This window comes from Puma concolor, chromosome B3 (assembly GCF_028749965.1).
Source record: "Puma concolor isolate L17-30 chromosome B3, mPumCon1.1.hap2, whole genome shotgun sequence".
NCBI classification, from domain to species: domain Eukaryota; kingdom Metazoa; phylum Chordata; class Mammalia; order Carnivora; family Felidae; genus Puma; species Puma concolor.
The window spans coordinates 29,480,989-29,503,984 of record NC_141672.1 but is presented as its reverse complement, the minus strand read 5'-3'; the positions used below and the strand labels follow the sequence as shown (position 1 = coordinate 29,503,984).

Below are 22,996 nucleotides of genomic sequence, written 5' to 3'. Positions count from 1 at the left end.
AAGCAGACATTTGAAACTGCAGTGGAGGGCTTTCATAACAGAAACATTAGCTTCATTGTAGCTTGTTGCGGAAAACAGGGAGCTTTTTAAAGGTGGTTCAAAAGCATCGGTTGGGGCTCAACAATTTTCCCTTTTTCCCCAAATGCTGCTTCTACTAGCACGTTGGCCAGATCATAGAATCTCCCATACTAATGCTTCATCTTTTTACTAAAGCATAGGAAACCCTAGAGTAAAGGCTTTGTCCAGAAAGATGGATGTGAAACTGATGGAAAGTGACATCTGGGAAATGATCCCCAGTTCTGCGTTCATATCTAATGGGAAGCCACAAATGCAGAATCATCCTCCCAAGACTGGGAGTATGCAGATGAGGCTCTCCTAGCAACGTGAAATCCCCCACACTTCAGCCCGTATGTGCTAGTTCTGACTTCTACCCAGACATTATTAATGGCACATTATAAATACAAAATGTACCACGTAAGAAAAATAGTGTCGCTTTGAGAAATACACATGCATTGTTAGACTCTTAATAATGACAATTTTCTGAAATTTTTACTGCATCATACTATTGTGGGGGGATGGTGGAGGGATTGCCCACTTCTGTTTTGGGATAGATAGAAGTAATTCCTTAGTGTATTCTCCTTACGGCAAGCAATGATATAATCAAGGGGAGTAGAGCGAATATGTCACCCAGACTTCTAAAAACAACCATGTGATACTCCGTATTTGCTAGGACAAGAGCAGAGTATTTCTTTGTTCGGGATTGTGATTCTGAATTCTCAGTCACAATTTCATGAATATTCAGGATTTCTGCATGCCCAGGAATAATTAGCAGATGGTGTAAATGTGTGAAGGCCTGACACTTATATATGCACACACATGCATTGCTTTTCCTCTGCAGAGTGGCATTTGCTGGAGGACCACGGTGTGGAAGCTGTGGTAGGTGGTCTCAAAGACAGTCCCCTGCTAGTGATCCCCGGCCTCCTGGTATTCACACCCTTGTGTAATCCCCTCGCCTTGGGTGTGAGCTGGACTAACTGATTCGGTTCCGACAAATAATATATGGCAAAAATCACGTGATGTCTCTGCTGAGATTAGGTTATAAAAAAACTGTGGCTTCCATTTTAGGTGCCCTCTTTCTCTCTCGCTCTCTCTTGGATCACTCACTGTAAGGAAGCTAGTAGCTGCCATGTCCGAAGGCCGCCCTGTGAAGAGGAACTGAGGCCTGCCAACAACCACATAAGTTAGCTTGGGATACTTCCCCCTTGGTCTATGTTAATCGAGCCTTCAGATGAGACCTTCAACCCCAGCCAGCAGCTGCCTCAAAGAGAGCCTTGAGGAAGAAGCATCCAGCTAAGCTGCCTCGATTCCTGACCCACAGAAACTGTAAAGTAATACATGTTTGTGGTCTTATTGAAAACTAAAAAAAAAAAAAAAAAAATTTTAATTTTTATTGTTTATTTTTTAAAAGAGAGAGACAGAGCACGATGGGGGGGGGGGGGGCAGAGAGGCAGAGAGAGAGAGGGAGACACAGAATCTGAAGCAGGCTCCAGGTTCCAGGTTGTCAGCCCAGAGCCCAACATGGGACTAGAGCTCACAAACTGTGAAATCATGCCCTGAGCCAAAGTCAGACGCTTAACCGACTGAGCCACCCAGGCACTCCTGAATGTTTATTATCTTAAACTGCTGTGTTTTGTAGTAATTTGCTACATAGCCATAGGTAACTAATTCACAGAACAAAAGAGAAGTCAGTGTGGGCCCAATGACAACCCTGCCCAGCTTCCTGGTCTCTCACCTGGAAAGCAGAACATGGAGGAAGGGGCAGACCTAAGGGTAACACATGAGTCCTAAGAACAGACAGCCCAGCCTTCACCTCTTTGCAGAGCAAGGGTCACCCTTGAATTTAAACAAGATCAGGGGGTGTGGGCTGCTGCTCCTGAGTCCCAGGCAGCCCTGGCGTTGGGCGTCACCATCCTGATAGTGCATGCAGATATTTTTTGTTGCACAAGAATCGACATCTGTCCAGGTGTCCTATTCCTCTTCCTCAGAGCATCTATCCTGGTCCTGAGGCCTCAGCACACGCAGGGGCGGTGGGGTCCAACCTCGGTCCTAGAAGAAGAGGTGGAAAGAAGGGCTTTCGAGCCTGACAGCCGGAAGAGGTAAGTGATTTCAGTGCAGGTCTGAAACTAGAAAGAAAGGCTTGTGGTCCTGCTGTTGAAGAGCAAGTCGTGGACAATCCCCGATAAGAATCACCTCCACACTGCTTCCAGGGCTACAAAGAACATTCTGTCCACGTGATGGTATCTCTCTCTCAACATCATTTCCTCTCTGACTGGAGCAAATTATTTACTTTGAAAACACAAAACAAAGTTTTATGAAGCGGGAGAGATGTTACACTCCTGCATCCCTAACTAGGGCAGGCGTCTACTTGTGGTTGCCCCCCCCGCCCCCGCCTCAGCCAGTCACGTACAAGCTGGCGATCGTAGAGCCCATTTCTGTTTTCTCTCCAGAGACACTCGGCTCTGATTTTTCTCACGTGCAGTGGCCACAGCTGCTGTGTTGCCATGCCGTCATCCGGTTGCTATGACTTGTGAGGTTGCGGATGTGCCAGAACGTGAATCTATTAATTTAACAGGAACTAGGCTCAGCACATATATTCCTTGTTAGGTCATTTGCTTTGCTACCTAAACCACATCCAATGTGTTCAGCAACGGGAACATTTCCTAGAGCCTGGCTTTGCAAAAACGCCGAGTGCCCTGGATTTTTGAGTCTGCAGCAGTCAGTTTTACGGCATTAAATTACTGTGGAGGAGAACACAAAGGCATTCTGGCCCCGGGATGCCAACAGGTCAGCTTCGGAGAAAAATCAAAGGAGGGGAAATAAAGTCTCTGGTCTTCATTCTTTGCCCACCGAGGTCCATTCTGCGGGAGGTATATGAACTAACTTCCACAGGGATCCCACCCTGAGCCCAGGTCTCTCACTGACAAGGTCCAAGCTCTCCAACCCCAGAACTAGGGGACGTGTGCCATGAAAAGAGAAACCACTGGCCTTTTTTTCCTTCACTCCTTCGATGAACACTTCCTGGATGTCTGCTGGTAGCCGTGCTAGGAATGCGGAGATGAAAGGGACAAAGTCTCTCCCTAGTGGGAGAGAAAGACATGTAAATTACAGTGTGACATGAGAAGCTTCACACAGGGCACCGTGAGATCCCAGAGAAGGAAGCAAGTAAGTCTGCCTGGGGACAGGAATGATGGGCTGCCACCAGTGTTCTTCCTTTTCTGAAAAAAAAGACTACGTTAAAAATGATCAGATGCATTGTACCAAGTAATAAGTGTTGTTTGTGTAGCTTTTGGTTTGGTTGTTTGTAATATATATGTACATATTTGTCTGGGTCACAGTGTAAAACATATTCCCTATACACAGGCAAAGAAGCGTGAAAGTTCTAGGTTTAGAGAGTAATAAATACCCCCGTACACAGGGGACTTATGACGGGCTTGGCCTCAAAGTGTTGTCCCGTTGCGTAGTTGAAGGAACTAGCCGTGACTCAATCCTTCCAAATTCTCCTCCCTTAGTGAATCAAAGCCAAGCCTGAAGGACCAGCTCCCAGACCCCTTCCCCCCCAGGACTGTTAAGCCAGCTCTAAGGCAGTGAGAGAGTACCCACCCCCTTTCCATCGGGTCAGATGGTAGGAAGGAGAAAGAGGAGAGAGAGGAAGGTCAGAAAGGCATCATGCTTTTCCTCCTCTTCAGGTCTTAGAGGAAAGCAGGATAGGTTATGTCAAAGTGACCCTGGTGATCAAGCCTAGGTCAGCAGAGAGGCTCTGAGGCTCAGCATTCCTGAGTCCCCATTCCCACATGGCATGGATGTCACATCGTGAGCAAACAGCCTGCTGTGTGACTGCCCCGGTGGGGCAAGACTACCTGTGGCAAAGCTCGGGGGAGGATCATGGGTCTGCACCACTGAGAACAGAGGGAAATGAGCAGCAAGTTGCAAATGGGAGAAGCCAGGGCTGGGGGTGTTGCTGTAGACCACAAGGCCACCTACCAGAGCTGGTGGCAGCAGAGGCCTGGGGACAGGTGGAAACCAAGAGGACAAGGCAGCTTGGCATGGTGGTCAGGAACAAGGGTTCTGGACCGCACAGACACTGCCTGGCTTCAAGTCCCACTTCTGCCACATACTAGCTGCGTGACCTTGGACAAGTAATTTAGCCTTTCTTTCTTTCTTTCTTTCTTTCTTTCTTTCTTTCTTTCTTTCTTTCTTCTTCTTTTTTTTTTTTTTTTTTTTTTTTTTTTACTGTTTACTTATTTTGAGAGGTAGAGAGAGCTGAGGAGGGGCAGGGAGAGAGAGAGAGAGATAGAATCCCAAGCAGGTTCCACACTGTCAGAGCAGAGCCTGACACGGGGCTCAGCTTCACAAACCGTGAGATCATGACCTGAGCCAGAATCAAGAGTCAGATGCTTAATGGGCTGAGCTACCCAGGAGCCCCTACTTAGCTTTCCTATGCCTCAGTTTCCTTATCTGTAAAATGAGGATGACATAACAACTTTACCCACTTGATAGGTTTGTTGTAAGAATTAAATTAGTTTGTAAAGCTCTGATATATGTGTTAAGTGTCAGTTAAATAACTAAATCATTCACCAACAAAAAGGATTCTGTATGGATATCACAGGTCTCCGAGACCTCTAAACAGGACACTCCGTTATAAATTCCCCCAACCATCAGCTCATGGAGAGAATCAAATCAGCTATACAACGTTCATTTAAGATGAAAAGGTTTGACCCCTCTATACAGGCCAGCTGGGAAGATAGACACTGAGCAAACCTTTTCATTTCCTCACCACTGATTGTCCAGATGTAATTCAGCAGGGGATAATAGTTGTCCCCAAAATGTCCGTGTCCAAATCCTAAGAACCCGTGAGTATATTAGGTTACACGACAAAGAGGAATTGAGGTTGAAACAGAATTAAGGTTACTAATTGGCTGATCTGAAAATAAGGAGATTATCCTGGATTGTCAGGATGGGCCAATGTAATCGCAAGGATCCTTAGAAGTGGAAGAAGAGGAAGACAGAAGAGAATCAGTCAGAGGAAGATGTGACTATGACTATGGGAGAATGGCCAGAGATGCAACATTGCTGGCTTTGACAATGGAGAAAAGGGGTCATGAGCCAATAAATGTGGGTGGTTCTGGAAGCTGGAAAAGGCAAGGAAACAGATTCTCTCCTAGAGGCTCAAGAGAGGAATGCAGCCATACTGACACCTTCATTTCAGCCTGTGTTGTCTGAAGCCACCAATTTCGTGGTAATTTGTTACAAGAGACATAGAAAACTAATGAGGTGGCATTTTCCAAATGTGTGTTTTCTGGGAAGTAACTTTGCATCCTGTATTAGATGCATGTGCTACATTGTGTATCAGGAGTTTCAGTTTTCAGATTACAATTTGAAAAGGAAGGCTGGCTGGCTGGGGCTAGGCAAAGTCCCATGATAAGTAACAGGCCACTAGATACTCAAAGACAGTACCTTCAAAGTTCAATCTGTATGCAGTCCTCTCGCTTAGTGATGAACTCTAATTCACAAACCATTCCTCAGAACTTCTTCTCAAGACTTAATAACTGTTGATGCTAACAGGCCACAATGTGGAGGCCAAACAGAAAAGTGGTTAACAAAAGTAAACCGGAGTTGATTGTGAAAAGCTGCTGTGGAAATTCTGTGCGTTTGATGACCACAGTTCCCCAGCAAGGCTATACCACCACCCAGAGTTTGTAAATGAATCTTTCTTTTCACAAGGAAGAGAAAAACACAAACCCAAGAGTCAAGGCAATGTGCACAGCATTCCTGGGATCCAGGTTGGCCAGCAAGGTCAGAGTTCAATCACCCCGCACAGGTTTCTTTTTCCTGTTTGAGACAGGTGACTATTTATTGGCGTGCACAGCTCAAAGGTTGAGCTCACTGCATAGTGGGGAGGAAGTCCTTACACAATCGTCTGCCAGTAATATATATTGGCCCTTGGGACATCAGTCCTAGCACTAACATGGGTGGTGTCATTTGAGTTCTCAGGCCAAGAAGTTGCTAGACATTTATGACATTGCTTTGGGACTCATGACTTCTTATGAGAAGAAGGAAGTCCTCCTCTCCTGGGTGAAGTAATATCTAGGGATAACAACAAGAGACCATATACTGTGGCAGTATATCAAGTCCATAGGGAGCTACGGCTCTGTGAGGATCTTCACAAACTAAAATTCTTCACAGCAGCTCCAAGGAATTGTGTAAAGTTGTAGTTCGTGGATTGCTTGAACAGTGCAGAAAACCCCATGGGCTCTCCAATTTATCCCCTTCTACTTCGTAATTCTAAATAGAGTTCCCTAATGCAGTGGAAGGACCACTTTGCATGGCCAGCTCTAAATTATATTTATATCACATTTATATTTAGAGCAGCCCATCACCTCAGCTGGATCATCTGTGGTCCCTCTAGCACTCTTTTAGAATCACTCTCCAAGGCTAACCCACTTGAATGGCCTTTGCCCTTATTGGGCAGTGTTGGGCTTTGCTTGGTTTCTTGACATAATTTTTGCCCTTTGCCCCTAGTTAGAGGATGTTGTCACTGACTCACCTGCCAGGCTCTCACTGCCTGATTCCGGTTGATTGGTTAACTCCCATCTGATATGGTTGCAAAGAGCCTGAGGACCAGTGGAATGCCACAAAATCCCTCTGTGGACCTTATCCCAGGTCCTGATGTGGTTCTGACAATGACTATGAGCTCCTGTCCTGAGCTGCATTGTCCTTCCTTTACCCTCGGAATTCGTCCTCCTCTAGGCAGAGGAAAAAACAAAAAAAACAAAAACAAAAACGAGCTGACTTGAGGCCTGTCAGTCAGAGGCCTGGAACTCTGGGTCTTGGCTATAGATACAAAATACCTGCCTCAGATATGGAGCACACATGACAAATAAAGCCTGACTTGGTGACCCATCTAGTCCTGGTTTCAAATGAGAGGCTAGACCGAGTCAGGGGTCTCGCTGACTGCATCACAGTGGCAAGCAAACCTCACCACATTTACTAGGTATAGTAAATATCCATAGGTATAGACGGATAGGATACAAGAAATCGGCGCACGTCCCCCACACGACTGCAGTGTGGCCACCATGGGTTTGCCCAGCATACACGATCTCCTGGAAGCAAATAATGTTTGGAAGGATGCACCCTTCTCTCTTCTGTGGAGTTTTGGAGCTTCTAGAGATTTCTAACAGCTATGCAAAGAAATGATTGGAATTGGGTAAACCCTGTCAAGGCAGTGAGTTGAAAGCTATATTCGTCAAAACAGGAAACGTGCCAAACACCGCAAATAGGCCTCCGGGTGCCCTTGCCATAACTGACACCAGTAAAGAATCGATGTAGAAAGGACAGGATTGATTCGCCTCTGCTTCCATTTCCATCTTCCCCATCTTTTGTCGTCTGATGTAGCTGGAGGACTGTGAGCTCACTTTCCACGGTTGTACTTAACACTTGTTGGGAGATCATTCTCCATGGGTCTATCACATTTCTGCATGCCTTGTGAGCAGAGTCATTGAATGCTCTTTGTTTCAGACTATCTTTTGAAGATAGTATCTTTCTCAGATACTGTCCATTATTTAAGATCTGGCTGCCTAGGCTTCTGGGTCCCTCTCTTGCAATGGGCCGCACCGTGTGTACAGGCGTTAATAATTGGCCCTCTTTGCATTGCCTTTGGGAATTGGGAATCAGGAAACCAGTACAACGAAATGCCAATACTCTTGCTGTTACTATTGCTGTGAGTAAAGAAGTCCTTTGTTTCTGACCCAGAAGCTTCCATGAAACTGTGGCAGGCTACCTTGTCAGCTTGCAAGTCGGGTTAAGTTTTAGAGCCTTCACAGTTCTTGACAACCCCTCATTTCTTTCTCATATGACACACACCCTTGACCCACTAATTCCCCTTGTGCCTGTGATCCTTCAACCCATCTTGGTAGTTTGGGCCAAGGGGAAACTACGCATACAGAGATCAGGACAGACCAAAGGAACAAATTAAAGAGCAGAATAAAGTGAGGGCAGGACTGAGATATCAGGAAGTTTGGCTTAAGCCTGAAACCAGAGGAGAATTATTATAATTCTGGACTATTTATAGCTACATTTTTGGTTATATGTTCAACTGATTGGCAGGCAATTCTAAACATGCTTAGGTGAACAAACTCACTGGTTTTCTCATATATGAAATGAAATGAGTTGGCTTAGATTATCTCTGAGGTTCCTTCTTAGCTATAAAATATGTGCTTTATTGGGGTGCCTGGGTGGTTCAGTAGATTAAGCAACTGACTTGTGATTTTGGCTCAGGTCATGATCTCACAGTTTTGAGTTCAAGCCCCACATCGGGCTCTGCACTGATGGTGCGGAGCCTGCTTGGGATTCTGTTTGTCTGTCTGTCTCTCTCTCCACCTTCCCTGCTCACTCTCTATCTTTCATTTCTCAAAATAAATAAATAAACATTTAAAAAATGTTTAAATATGTGCTTTATGAGTTTGTAACATATCTGTCCAACACACAAATTAGGCACTTGACTACATTTAAAATACTGATTGCAAAGAGGACTACAGTGTAGTTGAAACCGGTGCGGGCACCCTGGAGAGCAGTATGGAGGTTCCTCAAAAAATTAAAAATAGAGCTACCCTATGACACAGCAATTGCACTGCTAAGTATTTATCCAAAGGACACAATATGCTGATTCAAAGGGGCATATGCACCCCAATGTTTATAGCAGCGCTATCGACAATAGCCGAAGTATGGAAGAGCCCAAATGTCCATCGATGGATAAATGGATAAAGAAGATGTGGTATATATACACAACGGAGTACTACTCAGCAATCCAAAAGAATGAAATCTTGCCATTTGCAACCACGTGGTTGGAGCTGGAGGGTATTATGCTAAGCGAAGAAAGTCAGAGAAAGATAAATATCATGTGATTTATTCCTATGTGGAATTTAAGAAACAAAACAGATGAACATAGGGGAAGGGAAGGAAAAATAAGATAAAAACAGAGAGGGAGGCAAACATAAGAGACTCTTAAATACAGGGAACAAACTGAGGGTTGCTGGAGAGGTGTTGGGTGGGGGGGATGGGCTAGATGGGTGATGAGCATTAAGGAAGGCACTTGTTGCCATGAGTGCTAATGATGAATCTCTAAATTCTACTCCTGAAACCATTACTACCCTGGATGTTAACTAGCTTGAATTTAAATAAATTGAAAAGAAAGAAAGAAACAAAGAAAAGGAGATAGCATTATTCGTTAAGAGGCCTGAGGGCGCCTGGGTGGCTCAGTGGGTTAAGCCTCCGACTCTTGATTTCCTGATTTTGGTTCAGGTGATGACCTCATGGTTCATGAGTTTGAAATTTTTTTTTTTTAACGTTTATTTATTTTTGAGACAGAGAGAGACACAGCATGAACGGGGGGAGGGGCAGAGAGAGAGGGAGACACAGAATCGGAAGCAGGCTCGAACTCGCGGACCGCGAGATCGTGACCTGAGCTGAAGTCGGACGCTCAACCGACTGAGCCACCCAGGCGCCCCAGGTTCATGAGTTTGAACCCCACCTCGCTCTGCTGCTCTGGGCTGATATCATGGAACCCCTCCTCTCTCTCTGCCCCTCCCCCGCTTACATTTACGTGTGCATTCTCTCTCAAAATAAATAAACAAACTTAAAAAAAAAAAAGTTAAGAGGCCTGAATTCTGGACCCAGTGTCTGCTACCACCTCGCTGTGTGACATTGGACAAGTCACTTACCTCACCTAGAAAAGACAAGTGTGGGAGGTATGCGCAAGATGATTTTTGGTGGCTCAGGGATGTGGTATGAAATTACACAGTGAGAAAGTAAGTTTCGCTTCAATTACCTTTTTATTTTTCCGATTATGCCAAAGAGAGAGTCTCGATTTAAAGTGTCTTTAACAACGCTGTAATATCTGCCAATCTCCTTTTTTGGCAAAGAGAAAGACGTCTGAAGCGTAGACACTTAACAGGCAGCCCTAACTAGAGAGCAAAAACATGACCTAGCTGTTGGTTGTTGCTCTGCTTATGTTTGTTTTGCCTTCCATTTATGGTAAATAATACAAGTTTTCCATTTATGGGAATGACAAAAGTTTCCTTTAAAAGTAAGTTAATGATGGGGCACCTGGGTGGCTCAGTTGGTTGAGCTTCTGAATCTTTTTTTTTTTTTTTATTTTTTTTTAACCTTTATTTATTTTTGAGACAGAGAGAGACAGAGCATGAACAGGGGAGGGGCAGAGAGAGAGGGAGACACAGAATCGGAAACAGGCTCCAGGCTCTGAGCTGTCAGCACAGAGCCCGACGCGGGGCTCGAACTCACAGAATGTGAGATCATGACCTAAGCCGAAGCCGGATGCTTAACCGACCGAGCCACCCAGGTGCCCCGTAGCTTCTGAATCTTGATATTTGTCTCAGGACATAAATGGGATCCAGCCCCAAGTCAGGCTGTGCGCTGGGTATGCTTGAGATTCTCTCTCTCTCTCCCTCTGCTCCTCTCCCCCACTTGAGTGTGTACTCTCTCTGTTTCTCTCAAATTAAAAAAAAAAAAGTAAATTAATTATGAAAATGTTCGAAAATTGATTGTGGTAGTGGTTGTACAACTCTGTGAATATACTAAAAAAAATGAATTATACACTTTATATGGCTGAATAGGATGACATACGAATTAGTATCGCAGAGCTGTTTTTAAATTATATTAATTACAATAAATAGGAAGACTGATTTAAATAAAATATTAAACAAAAAAATAGGATAGGTGGTGAGTTGGTACAGAACAAGTTGTACAGAGGATGCAGACTAAACAAAACAGTACCAAAACAGTAGTGGGCTTTGGTGAAAAATAAGTTTGCTAGCAATGTGATCTCGGACAAGTTTCTCAACTTTTCTGAGCCTATTTCTTGGCCTACAAAATGAGAATAGGAATATCTCCCTTGATTTGTTAAGAGGGAGAGAACTTAGGGGCTCTTGGGTGGCTCAGTCGGTTAAGCCTCCGACTTTGGCTCAGGTCATGATCTCGCTGTTCCTGAGTTCAAGCCCCGTGTCGGGCTCTGTGCTGACAGGTCAGAGCCTGGAGCCTGTTTCAGATTCTGTGCCTCTCTCTCTCTCGCTCTCTCTCTGCCCCTCCCCACGTGTGCTCTGTTTCTCTCTCTCTCAAAAATAAATAAAAACATTTTTAAAAAACTTAAGAGGGAGAGAACATAGCACCTGAAACCCTCAGCCCAGGGTCCAGCACACAGATGACTTCCGATAAAGGGGATGGTTGACAGCTTGACTAAGCGTCCACCCTGGTGCCAGGCCTGATCTTTCATGTATTAACTGCCACATTCTTACAATAATTTCCTGCAGTAGATACTGTCATTCTTATTCAGTAGGCCTGTGGAGTAGATATTCTTATCCTCAAGTTGCAGACGAGTGAGCTGAAGCTCAGGGAGGTTAAGTAACTTGCTTTAAGTCGTAGAACTAGTAAGTGACTCCAGATGAGGTTTGAACCCCATTCTCTCTAATGGCAAAACTCTGCCCTTTCCCCTTCACCACATGTCCCTTCCCCACAAACTTTGAAGCTGAATCCGACTAAATAGGATCTACCTAGCTAGAGACGGAGTGAGGCAGACACAAGGAATTCTGCACCCCTGTCTCATAGATGAGCATCCTAGGTCCTGCTGCCAGTCCAGGACAGCTATGGGTACCCTGGTTCCTGATTCTGATTTCCCATTATCTCCCTTTTCAACCTGCCCAGTGGAAAATTCTCTTTCTTCATCTGGTTCTCCAGGGACCGGGGTTCTTTCATTGGTCTCTTATTTCTGTTGCTGAGTCCCCACCACCTGCTGGACTTATTTTCTTTCTTTAATGATTTTTTTAAAACTATTTTTAAGTAACCTCTGCACCCAACATGGGGCTCAAACTCACAACCCCGAGATCAAGAGTCGCATGCTCCACCAACTGAGTCAGCTAAGCGCCGCCCCTCCCCCCCCCCACCCCCCGAACTTACTCTCTACCATCCACTTCCTGGTGAGACTTTGGCCAATTGCCTAACATTGGACCAACACTAACTGTTTACCCTCTGAGGCTCGCCTACGTGTCTAGGTCCCCACAATCTTCCGGTTTGATGATGACCTCCCCTCCAACAAAGTCCTCAAAGTTCTTTCACATGTCACTGCCAATCCCCATTTCAGGTCGCCATCATCTCCTGCCTGGACAACCCAAATGCCCTTCATTCTTGCTTGACTCCAATCCTTCTCCAAAGTACCGTTAAAAATGAGCTTTCTGAAGAGCAACCTGATCATGAAACTCTCTTGCTTATCCTTCCATATCTCTCCACTGTCCCTTGGATAAAGACATGACCCCTTAGCCTGGCCTTTAAAGATCTTTGTGAACTGGTGCCTGCTGAACACTTCAGCCTCTTCTCCCTCCAGTCTTCTCTCCACTCACTATGAGACAGTCACGTTGGCACTACTTACAGTCTCTGAATGCCTCTAGATATCCTTGGCACACAGTCGATGCTCACCAAACAGGAATTAATGTACCGTGGCCTCTTGTCTCCAGTCTTTGCATGTGCTGTTCCTTCAGTCTGATATGCACGCCCCCGCCCCCAATTCTCCCAGCTAATTCTGACTGGTCCTTTTGGACTCTGCCTACGTGTTGCCTCCTCAAAGAAGCCTTCTATGCCCTCTCACGTTAGGTGCAACTTTATGTGGTCTGACAGTATCCTCCGCTTTCTTCTGTCATGATGAAACAGAAGTATGGTGGAGGAGCTAGAAGCACAGGCCCTGGAGTCAAACTGCTTGGATTTAAGTTCTAGGTATGTCGTTCATCCCAGCTGTGTGACCTTGGACAAGTCATTTAACCTCTCTGTGCCTCCATCTTGTCATCAGTGAGATGGAAATAATAATGATACCTACTAAGAGGATTCCAGTGAGGAGTGCCTGAAATGCCGCATAACTAGGGCAGAGTCTGGAATATAGTGAGCACTCAATAGATATTAGCTATTGTTATTTCTGCATGCATCATAATCCGATGTAAGCACAAATCCCCTGCTTTGTCTTTCTCTAAGCATCTTTGTCCTCTAAGCATCTTGAGGACATGGAATCTGTCTCATTTATCATAGAATCTCTGGGTGCCTAGCATAGAACCTGACACATGGTACTCAATTCATAATGAACGAATGAAAGAATGAATGAATGTTTTGCCCCCTGGTTTATCTCAGATGATTTTATCTGATCCTGGGGCTCTTTTTGGACTCCCAAGGTGCTTTCCCCTGCTCTGGCCTGGATAGACCAGAGCCCAAATCTTGTCTATGGTATTGTGATTTCAGATAGTAATAACGCGTCAGTACAAACCAGAAATACCCCCAGGTAGTATAGAAGGAAAATCTCTCACAGTGTGTCCACTTAGCACCTCCACCTCCCTTTGTTCTAGTTTGTCACGACTAGGTGTGGGCAACACCCAAATACAGCAGGTCAATCACCTCTTCAACAAGGGTTTGCTGGGTCATGCCCTGTTGGGTGTTGAGGACGCCAGAAGGGGAGGACATGACCCCTGCTTCCCAGGAGCTTCCTAAATGGCCAGATCTGGCTGGCCAGGCAAGGAGATGGGCAGTTCCATTGCAAGGTGCATTCAGCAGATGTCAGGATCTGACCTAGCCTCACTACTGGGAGCCAGGACATGAATGCAGGACCAGGGCATCTGGCTGCCAGGATTTGAAGCAAGTCCAAAGTTAGGGCAGGAGGTTAGCCACACTGAAAGGAGGCAGAATAGAGACCAGCAAAGGTCAGAATCCAGCAGTGTGGGGGCTATTGTCTGCTTGCACTTCCTCCTCCTCCTCCTCCTCCTCCTCCTCCTGCTTCTTCCTTCTTCCTTCTTCCTTCTTCCTTCTTCCTTCTTCTTCTCCTTCTCCTTCTCCTTCTCCTTCTCCTTCTCCTTCTCCTTCTCCTTCTCCTTCTCCTTCTCCTTCTCCTTCTCCTTCTTCTCTCCATGGAGAAGACTGAAGGCAGAGAGAAAGCCACTGGGGGTTTCCTGCTCCAGAAAGTAAGGGCAAATAAAGCAGCAACAACAGCCACAAGCCAGTATTCGAAAGCCACTTTGGGTCTCTTCTCAAGACCTGCCTCAGGAAGGAAGTGACTGTGGGGCTGGACAGCTGTGTGGCCTTGCATAAGTCACTTCACCTCTTGGGACTCCATTTAGAAAAGGAAGGTTCAGGGGGAGGGCATCTGGCTGGCTCAGTTGGTAGAGCATGCAACTCTTGATCTAGGGTTGTAGGTTTGAGCCCCATATTGGATGTAGAGATTACTTAAAAATAAAATCTTGGGGCACCTCAGTGGCTCAGTTGGTTAAGTGTCAGACTTTGGTTCGGGTCATGATCTCGTGGTTTGTGGGTTCAAGCCCCACATCGGTCTCTGGGCTGGCAGTGTAGAGCTTGGGATTCTCTCTCTCTCTCTCTCTGCCTCTTCCTCTGTCCCTCTGCATTCTCTCTCTCTCTCTCTCTCTCTCTCTCTCTCTCAAAATAAATAAATAAACTTTTAAAAGAATCTTAAAAAATATCTTAAAAGGGGTGCCTGAGTGGCTCAGTTGGGCATCTGACTTAGGCTTAGGTCATGATCTGGTGGTTCTTGAGTTGAGCTCCATGTCAGGCTCTGTGCTAACAGCTCAGAGCCTGGAGCCTGCGTCACATTCTGTGTCTCCCTCTCTCTCTGCCCCTCCCCCTCTGGCACTCTGCTCTGTCTCTTAAAAATAAATAAACATTTAAAAAATCTTTAGGGGCGCCTGGGTGGCGCAGTCGGTTAAGCGTCTGACTTCAGCCAGGTCACGATCTCGTGGTCCGGGAGTTCGAGCCCCGCGTCAGGCTCTGGGCTGATAGCTCAGAGCCTGGAGCCTGTTTCCGATTCTGTGTCTCCCTCTCTCTCTGCCCCTCCCCTGTTCATGCTCTGTCTCTCTCTGTCCCAAAAACAAATAAACGTTGAAAAAAAATTAAAAAAAAAAATAAAATAAAAAATCTTTAAAAAAGAAAGAAAGAGAAGAGGAGAAAAGAGAAGAAAAGAAGAGAAAAGGAAAGAAAAGAAAAGAAAAAAGAAAAGAAAAGAAAAGAAAAGTTTGGGACAGTGCTAAGGGTTTCTCCAACCTTCAAATATGAAGACTTTTTTTTTTTTTTTTTAAGTGAGAGAGAGAGAGCAAGTACAGGGGAGTGGCAGAGAGAGAGAGGGAGATAAAGAATCCTAAGCAGGCTCCAGGCTCTGAGCTGTCAGCACAGATCCCACTGTGGGGCTTGAACCCACAAACTGCAAGATCATGTCTTGAGCCATAGTCAGTCCCCTAACCAACTGAGTCACCCAGGCACCCCTAGGCTTCTTTTTCAAAGCAAACATGTCAAAGACTCCACAGGATGACAATGGTAATCTGGCACCTGTTGATCAAAAAAAACGCAAAATGACAAAACCAACCACTTTTAAATCCTTTAAAGGAATTTGCATTTTGTTAATCACAGGAGCATCTACTGTCGCTTATAAAAACGTCCTGTGAGGATTACATCCTGTGAGGCTCAGAATCACAACCTCCATGAAAAACTCCTACCCAAATCCAACCAATAGCTTTTATCTTCCTTGGAACTCACAAAAATCAGTCTCTTATACCTCCAGCTTGAAAAATATAAGGGGCACCAGAGCACTGGGCCAGTGTTTTTCAAACTTTTACTTATTAGAAAGTCCACTGAGGCTGTTACTATGATGGAACGAAATCTGAAAGCAGAGTTGATCGATGGCCTTTGTCACTTCTTGGCTGTCCAGCTTCAGAATCCCTTCCCAGGTGCATGGGAGACACCATCTTATGAGTCTTAGTGGAAGTTAAAGTCTACTGCTCACCTCTCACTATAGAGACTGAAATCATGACACTTGCTTCCCAGCCTCTTTCATTGGCAGGACTCAGACATGTGACCTGGGCTTGGCCAATCAGGAGCACCACCTGGATCCTGAATCAGAGATCACAGAGAGAACCCCTTAGAGAAGCTTCTCTAGTGGGGACGGCAGCAGCTGTGGCAGCCAGGTCCAGATTCCAGGGTAGTGGCAGCAGCCTGGTTATCTTTCAGGCCCCAGTCCTGGTTGTGGCACAAGCTTTCCAGGGTTCTGAGGCCAGGGCAGGGCTCTGGATAACTTCTGTGCCACAATTTTGGCCATGCTCTTAGCTACTTCCCAGCATCCTTTGTTCTCATTCATGCCCTGTGCCTGGCTCTCAGGCCTTCCCAGAGATTCCACGGGCTACCCAACATCCTTTCCATAAATTCCTCTTCAGCTTTACTCATCCAGAGCCAGTTCCTGTTGTGCTTCTAAATCAAAGCCCTGGCTGATTCACAGTCAGTCTCGGCATCCAACTTATTTTTCTATTTGGCTTTGGTCATCCAGTTCTGAGAAAATTCTGATCACATAAATGGGTGGTATCTCAGTTCATTTGGGCTGCTATAACAAAATACTGAAGAGTGGGAGGCTTATAAACAACAGAAATTTATTTCTCACGGTTCTGGAGACTGGAAGTCCAAGGTCACAGTGCCAGCGTGGTCGACTGAGGGCTTTCTTCTGAGTAGCAGACTTCTCATCAGATCTTCACATGACAGAAAGGACTAGAGAGCTCTGTGGGGCCTTTTTCATAAGGGTGCTAATTCTGATCATCAGGGCTCTGTCCTCATGACCTAGTCACCTCCTGAAGGCCCCCACCTCCTAATACTATCACCTTGGGGATTGGGATTTCAACATATGTATTTGGGGGCCGGGGGGACATAAACATTAAGGCCACAGCAGATGGTTATAAGTAATGATGATAGACACCATTACATAGCACTCACTACGTGTCAGGCCCTGTTCCAATCACTTTACATTAATTAACTCACTTAACAAGCCTTTGAAGTAAATCTATCATTAACATTCCCCTGTTATAGGTGGAAAAACTGAGGTACAGAGGAATGGAATAATTTGCTCAAAGTCAAGGGTTTAAATCAAGGCAGTCCTACGGTAGGGTCTGTGCTCTTAACTCCTGTTAATTTGTCTTTTGAGATTAGAATGGTCTTCAATTAAACCAATCTAGACACTAGAGAAATAAGTAATACAAATTTTTGTTTCAAAGTTGAGTGAGGGGGTGCCTGGGTGGCTTGGCCAGTTAAGCATCTGATTTTAGATCAGGTCATGATCTCACAGCTCAAGGGTTCGAGCCCCCCATCGGGCTCTGTGCTGACTGACAGCTCAGAACCTGGAGCCTGCTTTAGATTCTGTGTCTCCCTCTCTCTCTGCCCCACCCCGCTTGCTCTCTCTGTCTCCTTCAAAAATAAATAAACATTAAAAAAAAAAAGTTGAGTGAGTAACTATCATAATATCCAACAACTGCTCTTTATCCTCATCATAAACATAGAAGTTGGGCAATACACAAGTAAAACTTAGAGCAAGTACTGAACAAACAAGACACTTTTATCACTTCATAGTCACTAGGATAAGCCTGGTGGTTTATGGAGCCCAGTGCACCCCATGCGGGAAGTACTCTGCCCTCCGTAAGGAGACATGCCCAGGCTGGCGCAGCACTGAGCCTCACAAGGCACACCCACTATCCATGCCAACCTGGGCTCAGAGCTGCCAGGAGGAGCTTGTGCCAAAGTCAGTACAAAACACAAAACTGAGTGTACAAAAAATACTATACTTACGGGAATATGTCACAGGGGCGTAAGTGTCAACCAAAAGCCCTCCCGGTGGTCAAAGCTAGGACAATTTGAGGAGCAAAATAAAGTAGCATTAGATTATAGCCCAACGTATAACGTAAATATCTGTGAATCCATACTTACATACATTGTTTTATTTATTTATTTTTTATTTTTATTAAAAAAATTTTTTTTTAACATTTATTTATTTTTGAGACAGAGAGAGACAGCATGAACAGGGGAGGGCAGAGAGAGGGAGACACAGATTCCGAAACAGGCTCCAAGCTGTCAGCAGAGAGCCCGACGGGGGGCTCGAACTCACGAACTGTGAGATCATGACCTGAGCTGAAGTCGGACGCTTAACCGACCGAGCCACCCAGACGCCCCTACATACATTGTTTTAAACAAGAAAACTTTACAGGGGGGAAATCTGGCAAACGCTACTTTAGCCAGGTGATCACCATCTGCATCAATAATCATAAACCATGTTGATAGCATGTATCTCTGTACACTACATATAATGTGATGGAAATGCCACTTTACATCTGTGATCTTCCTCCCCCACACCTACAACCCCAGTCTACATGTGAGAAGAGCATGGGACAAATCCCAATAGAAAAGTATCCTACAAGGGTGCCTGGGTGGCTCAGTTGGTTGTGCGTCTGGCTCAGGTCATGATCTCACAGTTTGTGCGTCCGAGCCCCGCATGGGGCTCTGTGCTGATGGCTCAGAGCCTGGAGCCTGCTTCGAATTCTGTGTCTCCCACTGTCTCTGCTCCTCCCCGACTCATGCTCTGTCTCTCTCTCTCCTCCAAAAATAAATTAAAAAAAAAAAAAAACATTAAAAAAAAAAACAAAAAAAAGAAAAGTATCCTACAAAATACTCAACCTGTACTCGCAAGATCATCAAAAAGGAAAGTCTGAGAAACTGTCACAGCCGAGAGAAGCCCAGGAAGACATGTGACTTTAATTTAATGTGGAATCCTGCTTGGGATCTTGAAATAGAAAAAGGCCATTAGGTAAAAACTAAAGAAATTTGAAAAAACTACAGACTTTAGTTGATAGCAATGTCTCAGAATTGATTCACCAATTGTGTGTGACTCATGTACCACATTAATGTACGATGTTAATAATAGGAGAAAGTGAGTGCTGGGGAGGAGGAAGGTAATATGGGAATTCTGTATGATCTGCTCAATTTCTTTCTAAATCTAAAATTTGTCTCTAAAAATTTTTTTTAATTCATTTATTTTGAGAGAGACAGAGACAGTGTTTTGAGAGGAGAGGCGGGGGGTGGGGGGGGGGCAGAGAATCTGGAGCAGGCTCTGGGCTGACAGCAGTGAGCCCAACTTGGGGCTTGAACTCATGAACCATGAGAACACGACCTAAGCCAAGGTCAGACACCAAACTGACTGAGCCACCCAGGGGCCCCTAAAATCTTTCTTAAAAATAAAGTCTATTTGGGGTGTCTTGCTGGGTCGGTATAGCATGAGACTTTTGATCTCAGGCTCATGAGTTCAAGCCTCACGTTCAGCAGGGAGCCTACTTAAAAAAAAATAATAATAAAAATAAAGTCTATTAATTAAAAGGAATAATAATATCAACTGCTCTCCCCTCAAAGTTAGTTCACTTAGCAGTGCAACTTAAACCACTGAGGTCTTGTGGGACTAAAAGTGTTTATTTAATGCATTCACATTGTTACACCCTAAACATTTTTTAATAGAGTTTTTAAAATACTGAAATATTGTTTCAAATGAAATTCTAATCTTCACATTGAATCCTTGAATCGCCTCTGAGTAGCTGAGTACAGTCTGAGCTGCTCTGATGAAGGGAAAATCACAGATGATGTCCTTTGTCTCTATCCCTAGACCTCTCTGGATCTCTAAAATGGGGGGAGGGGGACTCCATAACCTCAAGGCAAAGCAGAACAAAATAGCTTCCCTTCCCCCATGCCACCCAAGACTGCAGCAACTGTCGGAAGCCAGGGCTACAGTTGTCCTGGTGCTGTGTTTGCCTGTCCAGCCCAGCGCTCCTCGGCGGTGGGAAGGGCAGAAGGCTGGTATGAAATGGGGCAACAGATGGCTGGGACACGTCCTCTTGAGGCTCAGCTGCCCTGGCCAGCCTGCCAAGCTGTGTACATTTCAAAAGTTTGAGGTTCAAGCAAAAGAGACGAGTAATGATTTTCAATCACTTGCTGAAACACATGGCTAATCCTTGGGTAGCTAGAGAAGAGCACTTTAAAAACACACTTAAATCCAGCGGGGGAAACAAGGAAACCCTGTGTGCCTTCTCGGCTTTGAACCCAGATCAGGCCTTCCTGGGGGCAGTCGGGCATTTGTCCAGGATCCCAGTGTGTATCCTGCTTTCTCTGCTTTTGGAAAGGGTGTGATGTTTTGGTCTGTGTGTTTATCTGGGGGTGAGGAGGGGCAAGGCTGTTGAGCAGGCAGGTTTGGATCCTGAGAAATTCTGCATCCTGACATTTGCACCCCCCCCCCCCCCCCGGTCTGGAATCGGGAGATCTCTAGTCAACCCGCTTTATAAGTTCATTCAGTGTTATTTCCCTGTCCTGGTTCAGGCCTTTATTTCTTGCCTGGGTTATGCCAAGGCTCCTATTGTCCTGGCTTCCCAGTCCTGTATCATTAGAATCTTCCACTGTGCAAGGTCATTTCTGTTATTACACAGCGTCTCCCATCTTGAACATACCTTTTCCTTGCCCCTGCATCTCCCTCCGGCTACTGCTCCCATGTCTTCCCTTCCACAAAGCTTCTTGAACTAGTAGTCGGCTCTCCCTGGCTCTTGTCTTCCCTTGGTTCTGATGATGATGCTCTCTCCTGGTTTTCTCTCTATCTCTCTAGCCTCCTCGTCTCTGTTCCTTGGCAGGCTCTTCCTCCTTCACCTGGCTGCTCCATGTTGGGAGTACCTTAGGATTGGTCTTGAAACAGCTTCTGGTCTCTGTCTGAAACTCTCAAGATGATCTCATCCAGTCCCAGAGCTCTAAATACCACCTGAATACTGATGACTGTCGATTTTATATCTTCTTCCCTGAGCCCAGACTCATCCCTCCACTTGGCTGTCTAATAGACACGGGAGCCATCTTTTTCCAAGATGGAGCCCTTGATTCTCTTTATCCTCAGACCCTCCCCCTTTATCTTTCCTCTCATCCCTTTAGCATCGTTATCCATCTATGTGCTCAGGCCAAGAACCTGGGAGTCCTCTTTCATTCTGCCTTGACCCTCGTCACCCATCTCCAGTCTGTCCCCGTGTTTGGTCAGTTCTACCTCCACCCAACCTTCCTCTCCATCTCCATGACCCACTCATGTGTTACCTGGATGACTGAAATAGACTCTCCGCTGGCCTCCCTGCTTTACAATGGTCTCTCCCCAGTTCACTCTCTACCAGCAGTGAGAATGAGCTTTTCAAAATACAATTTGATGGCTTTCAGCCATTCTCTTATTCAAGAAATGTTTATTAAGTGTCTAATATGTACCAGGCCACGAACAGATAGACAAAAGTCTCTGCCTCTGAGGAACTTACAGCCTCATGGCAGAAGATGGGCAGTAAACATAATTAAACTAAATGATGCGATATGTTAGAAGGTGATAAATGGTAAGGGGACCTCCGGGAGCATATGTATGTGTGTTTGTAATGAGGGTTGTTATGACTTTATTTTATTTTTTAAGAGTGTTTTTTTAATGTTTATTTATTTATTTTTTGAGAGAGAGAGAGAGAACAAGGGGAGGGGGGAACAGAGAGAGGGATTAGGGGTTCTAGCTCCAGGCTCCTAGCTGTCAGCACAGAGCCTGATGTGGGGCTCAAACCCATAAACCGTTAGGTCATGATCTGAGCCAGTTGGACGCTTAATTGACTGAGCCACCCAGGCACCCCAAAGAGTGTTTTTAAAAAATGTTTATTATTTTTGAGAGAGAGAGGACAAGATGGGGGAGAGCAGAGAGAGAGGGAGACACAGGATCTGAAGCGAGCTCTGAGCTGACAGTAGAGTCCAACGTGGGGCTCGAACCCATGAACCGTGAGATCATGACCTGAGCCAAAGCTGGACGCTTAACCAGCTGAGCCACCCAGATGCCCTGGGGGTTGTTACGATTTTAAATAGCAAAGTCAGAAATGTTTAATCTCTGAACATCATCTCCCACTACAGAGGTTCCTAAGAGAAATGTTTGATTCCAAGTCTGGGCTAGAAATGTATAAGATGCATCTGGAACATCTTGTTACACCAGAAAGCAAGGAAGGTAACACCGACTACCGGGGTGGCATCAAAAGGACTCAGAAGCCATGTCTGGGGCACTTGGCCGGCTCAGTCAGTAGAATGTGTGACTCTTGTCAGGTTGTAGGTTCGAGCCCTATGTTAGCTGTAGAGATTACTTGAAAATAATAAAATCTTAAAAAAAAAAAAAAAAGGGACTCAGAAGCCACGTTCAAGAAGTTCCCACTGACCAAGGAGGAGGAAGTTTGAGAATCAGAGAGAATAACGGTAGCATGGATCAAAAGATGTACACGTCAAAATCCCTGAATGTAAAATGATACCTTTACAATTTTGCTTTTAATTTTATTTATTTATAATCTGTACACCCAACATGGGGCCCCAACTCACCACCCTGAGATCAGGACTTACACGCTTCTCTGCCTGAGCCAGCCAGGTGCCCCAATGATACTTCTGAAGGAAAGAATACAACTCATTGGTCACTTTTGGAGGATGCATTTTTGGAGCATCCTTTCCTGCCTAGATTACTCCAATAGTCTCCTACAGCCCTGGCTTCTCAGTCCTGTGTAATTAGAATCCCTGAGGTCATCTCTGTTCATTACACAGCATCTCCCGGCTTGAACATACCTTTCCTTGCCCCTCCACCTTTCCTTGCCCCTCCATCTCCCTCCAGCTACTGCCTTATTTCTCCCCTGGGAGGATGTTTTATTCTGAAAACTGGCAAAGAAAAATAAAGAATGAAACACGTATCCTACCTTTCCTCCATGAAAGTGACCAGGTAAACCAAATAGTTGATGAGGGAAAACTCCCCTTTATAGACATATTCCAGCTAAGAAATGAAGAAGAAAAAAAGAAAAAGAGAGAGAGAGAGAGAGAATTAGAGCATCACAATTTTACAGCCTCTAGGGAAATAACCAATCCAGGCCACGATCACCAACAGCTGCTAACATCCCAAAAAGAGAGAGCAGGATCGTTCTATGCCTCCTCATGGATAGGCATAATATCTCTTACGAAGTAGGATTGAATTTCAAATGAATATCAGATAATGTTTAGTATATCTCAAATATCCCACGAGACATAA

At 45.2% G+C, this 22,996-nt stretch overlaps 2 long non-coding RNA genes across 4 annotated transcripts; one reads left to right on the top strand and one right to left on the bottom strand.

Moving 5' to 3' along the window:
- Nucleotides 1-14: 14 nt before the first annotated feature.
- Nucleotides 15-4,192, top strand: LOC147579844 (uncharacterized). 2 transcript variants are annotated; one of them, XR_015252206.1, is made up of 4 exons: nucleotides 15-407; nucleotides 1,126-1,388; nucleotides 2,046-2,156; nucleotides 2,508-4,192. It is a non-coding gene; the product is annotated as an uncharacterized LOC147579844 (long non-coding RNA). The 2 variants fall into 2 exon arrangements; XR_015252205.1 differs by having other exon boundaries at nucleotides 2,046-4,192.
- Nucleotides 3,043-22,746, bottom strand: LOC147579843 (uncharacterized). 2 transcript variants are annotated; one of them, XR_015252208.1, is made up of 3 exons: nucleotides 22,671-22,746; nucleotides 17,707-17,761; nucleotides 3,043-3,137 (listed from the first exon to the last, which is right to left on the bottom strand). It is a non-coding gene; the product is annotated as an uncharacterized LOC147579843 (long non-coding RNA). The 2 variants fall into 2 exon arrangements; XR_015252209.1 differs by lacking the exon at nucleotides 3,043-3,137 and adding an exon at nucleotides 15,763-16,657.
- Between the last annotated feature and the right edge of the window lie 250 nt (nucleotides 22,747-22,996).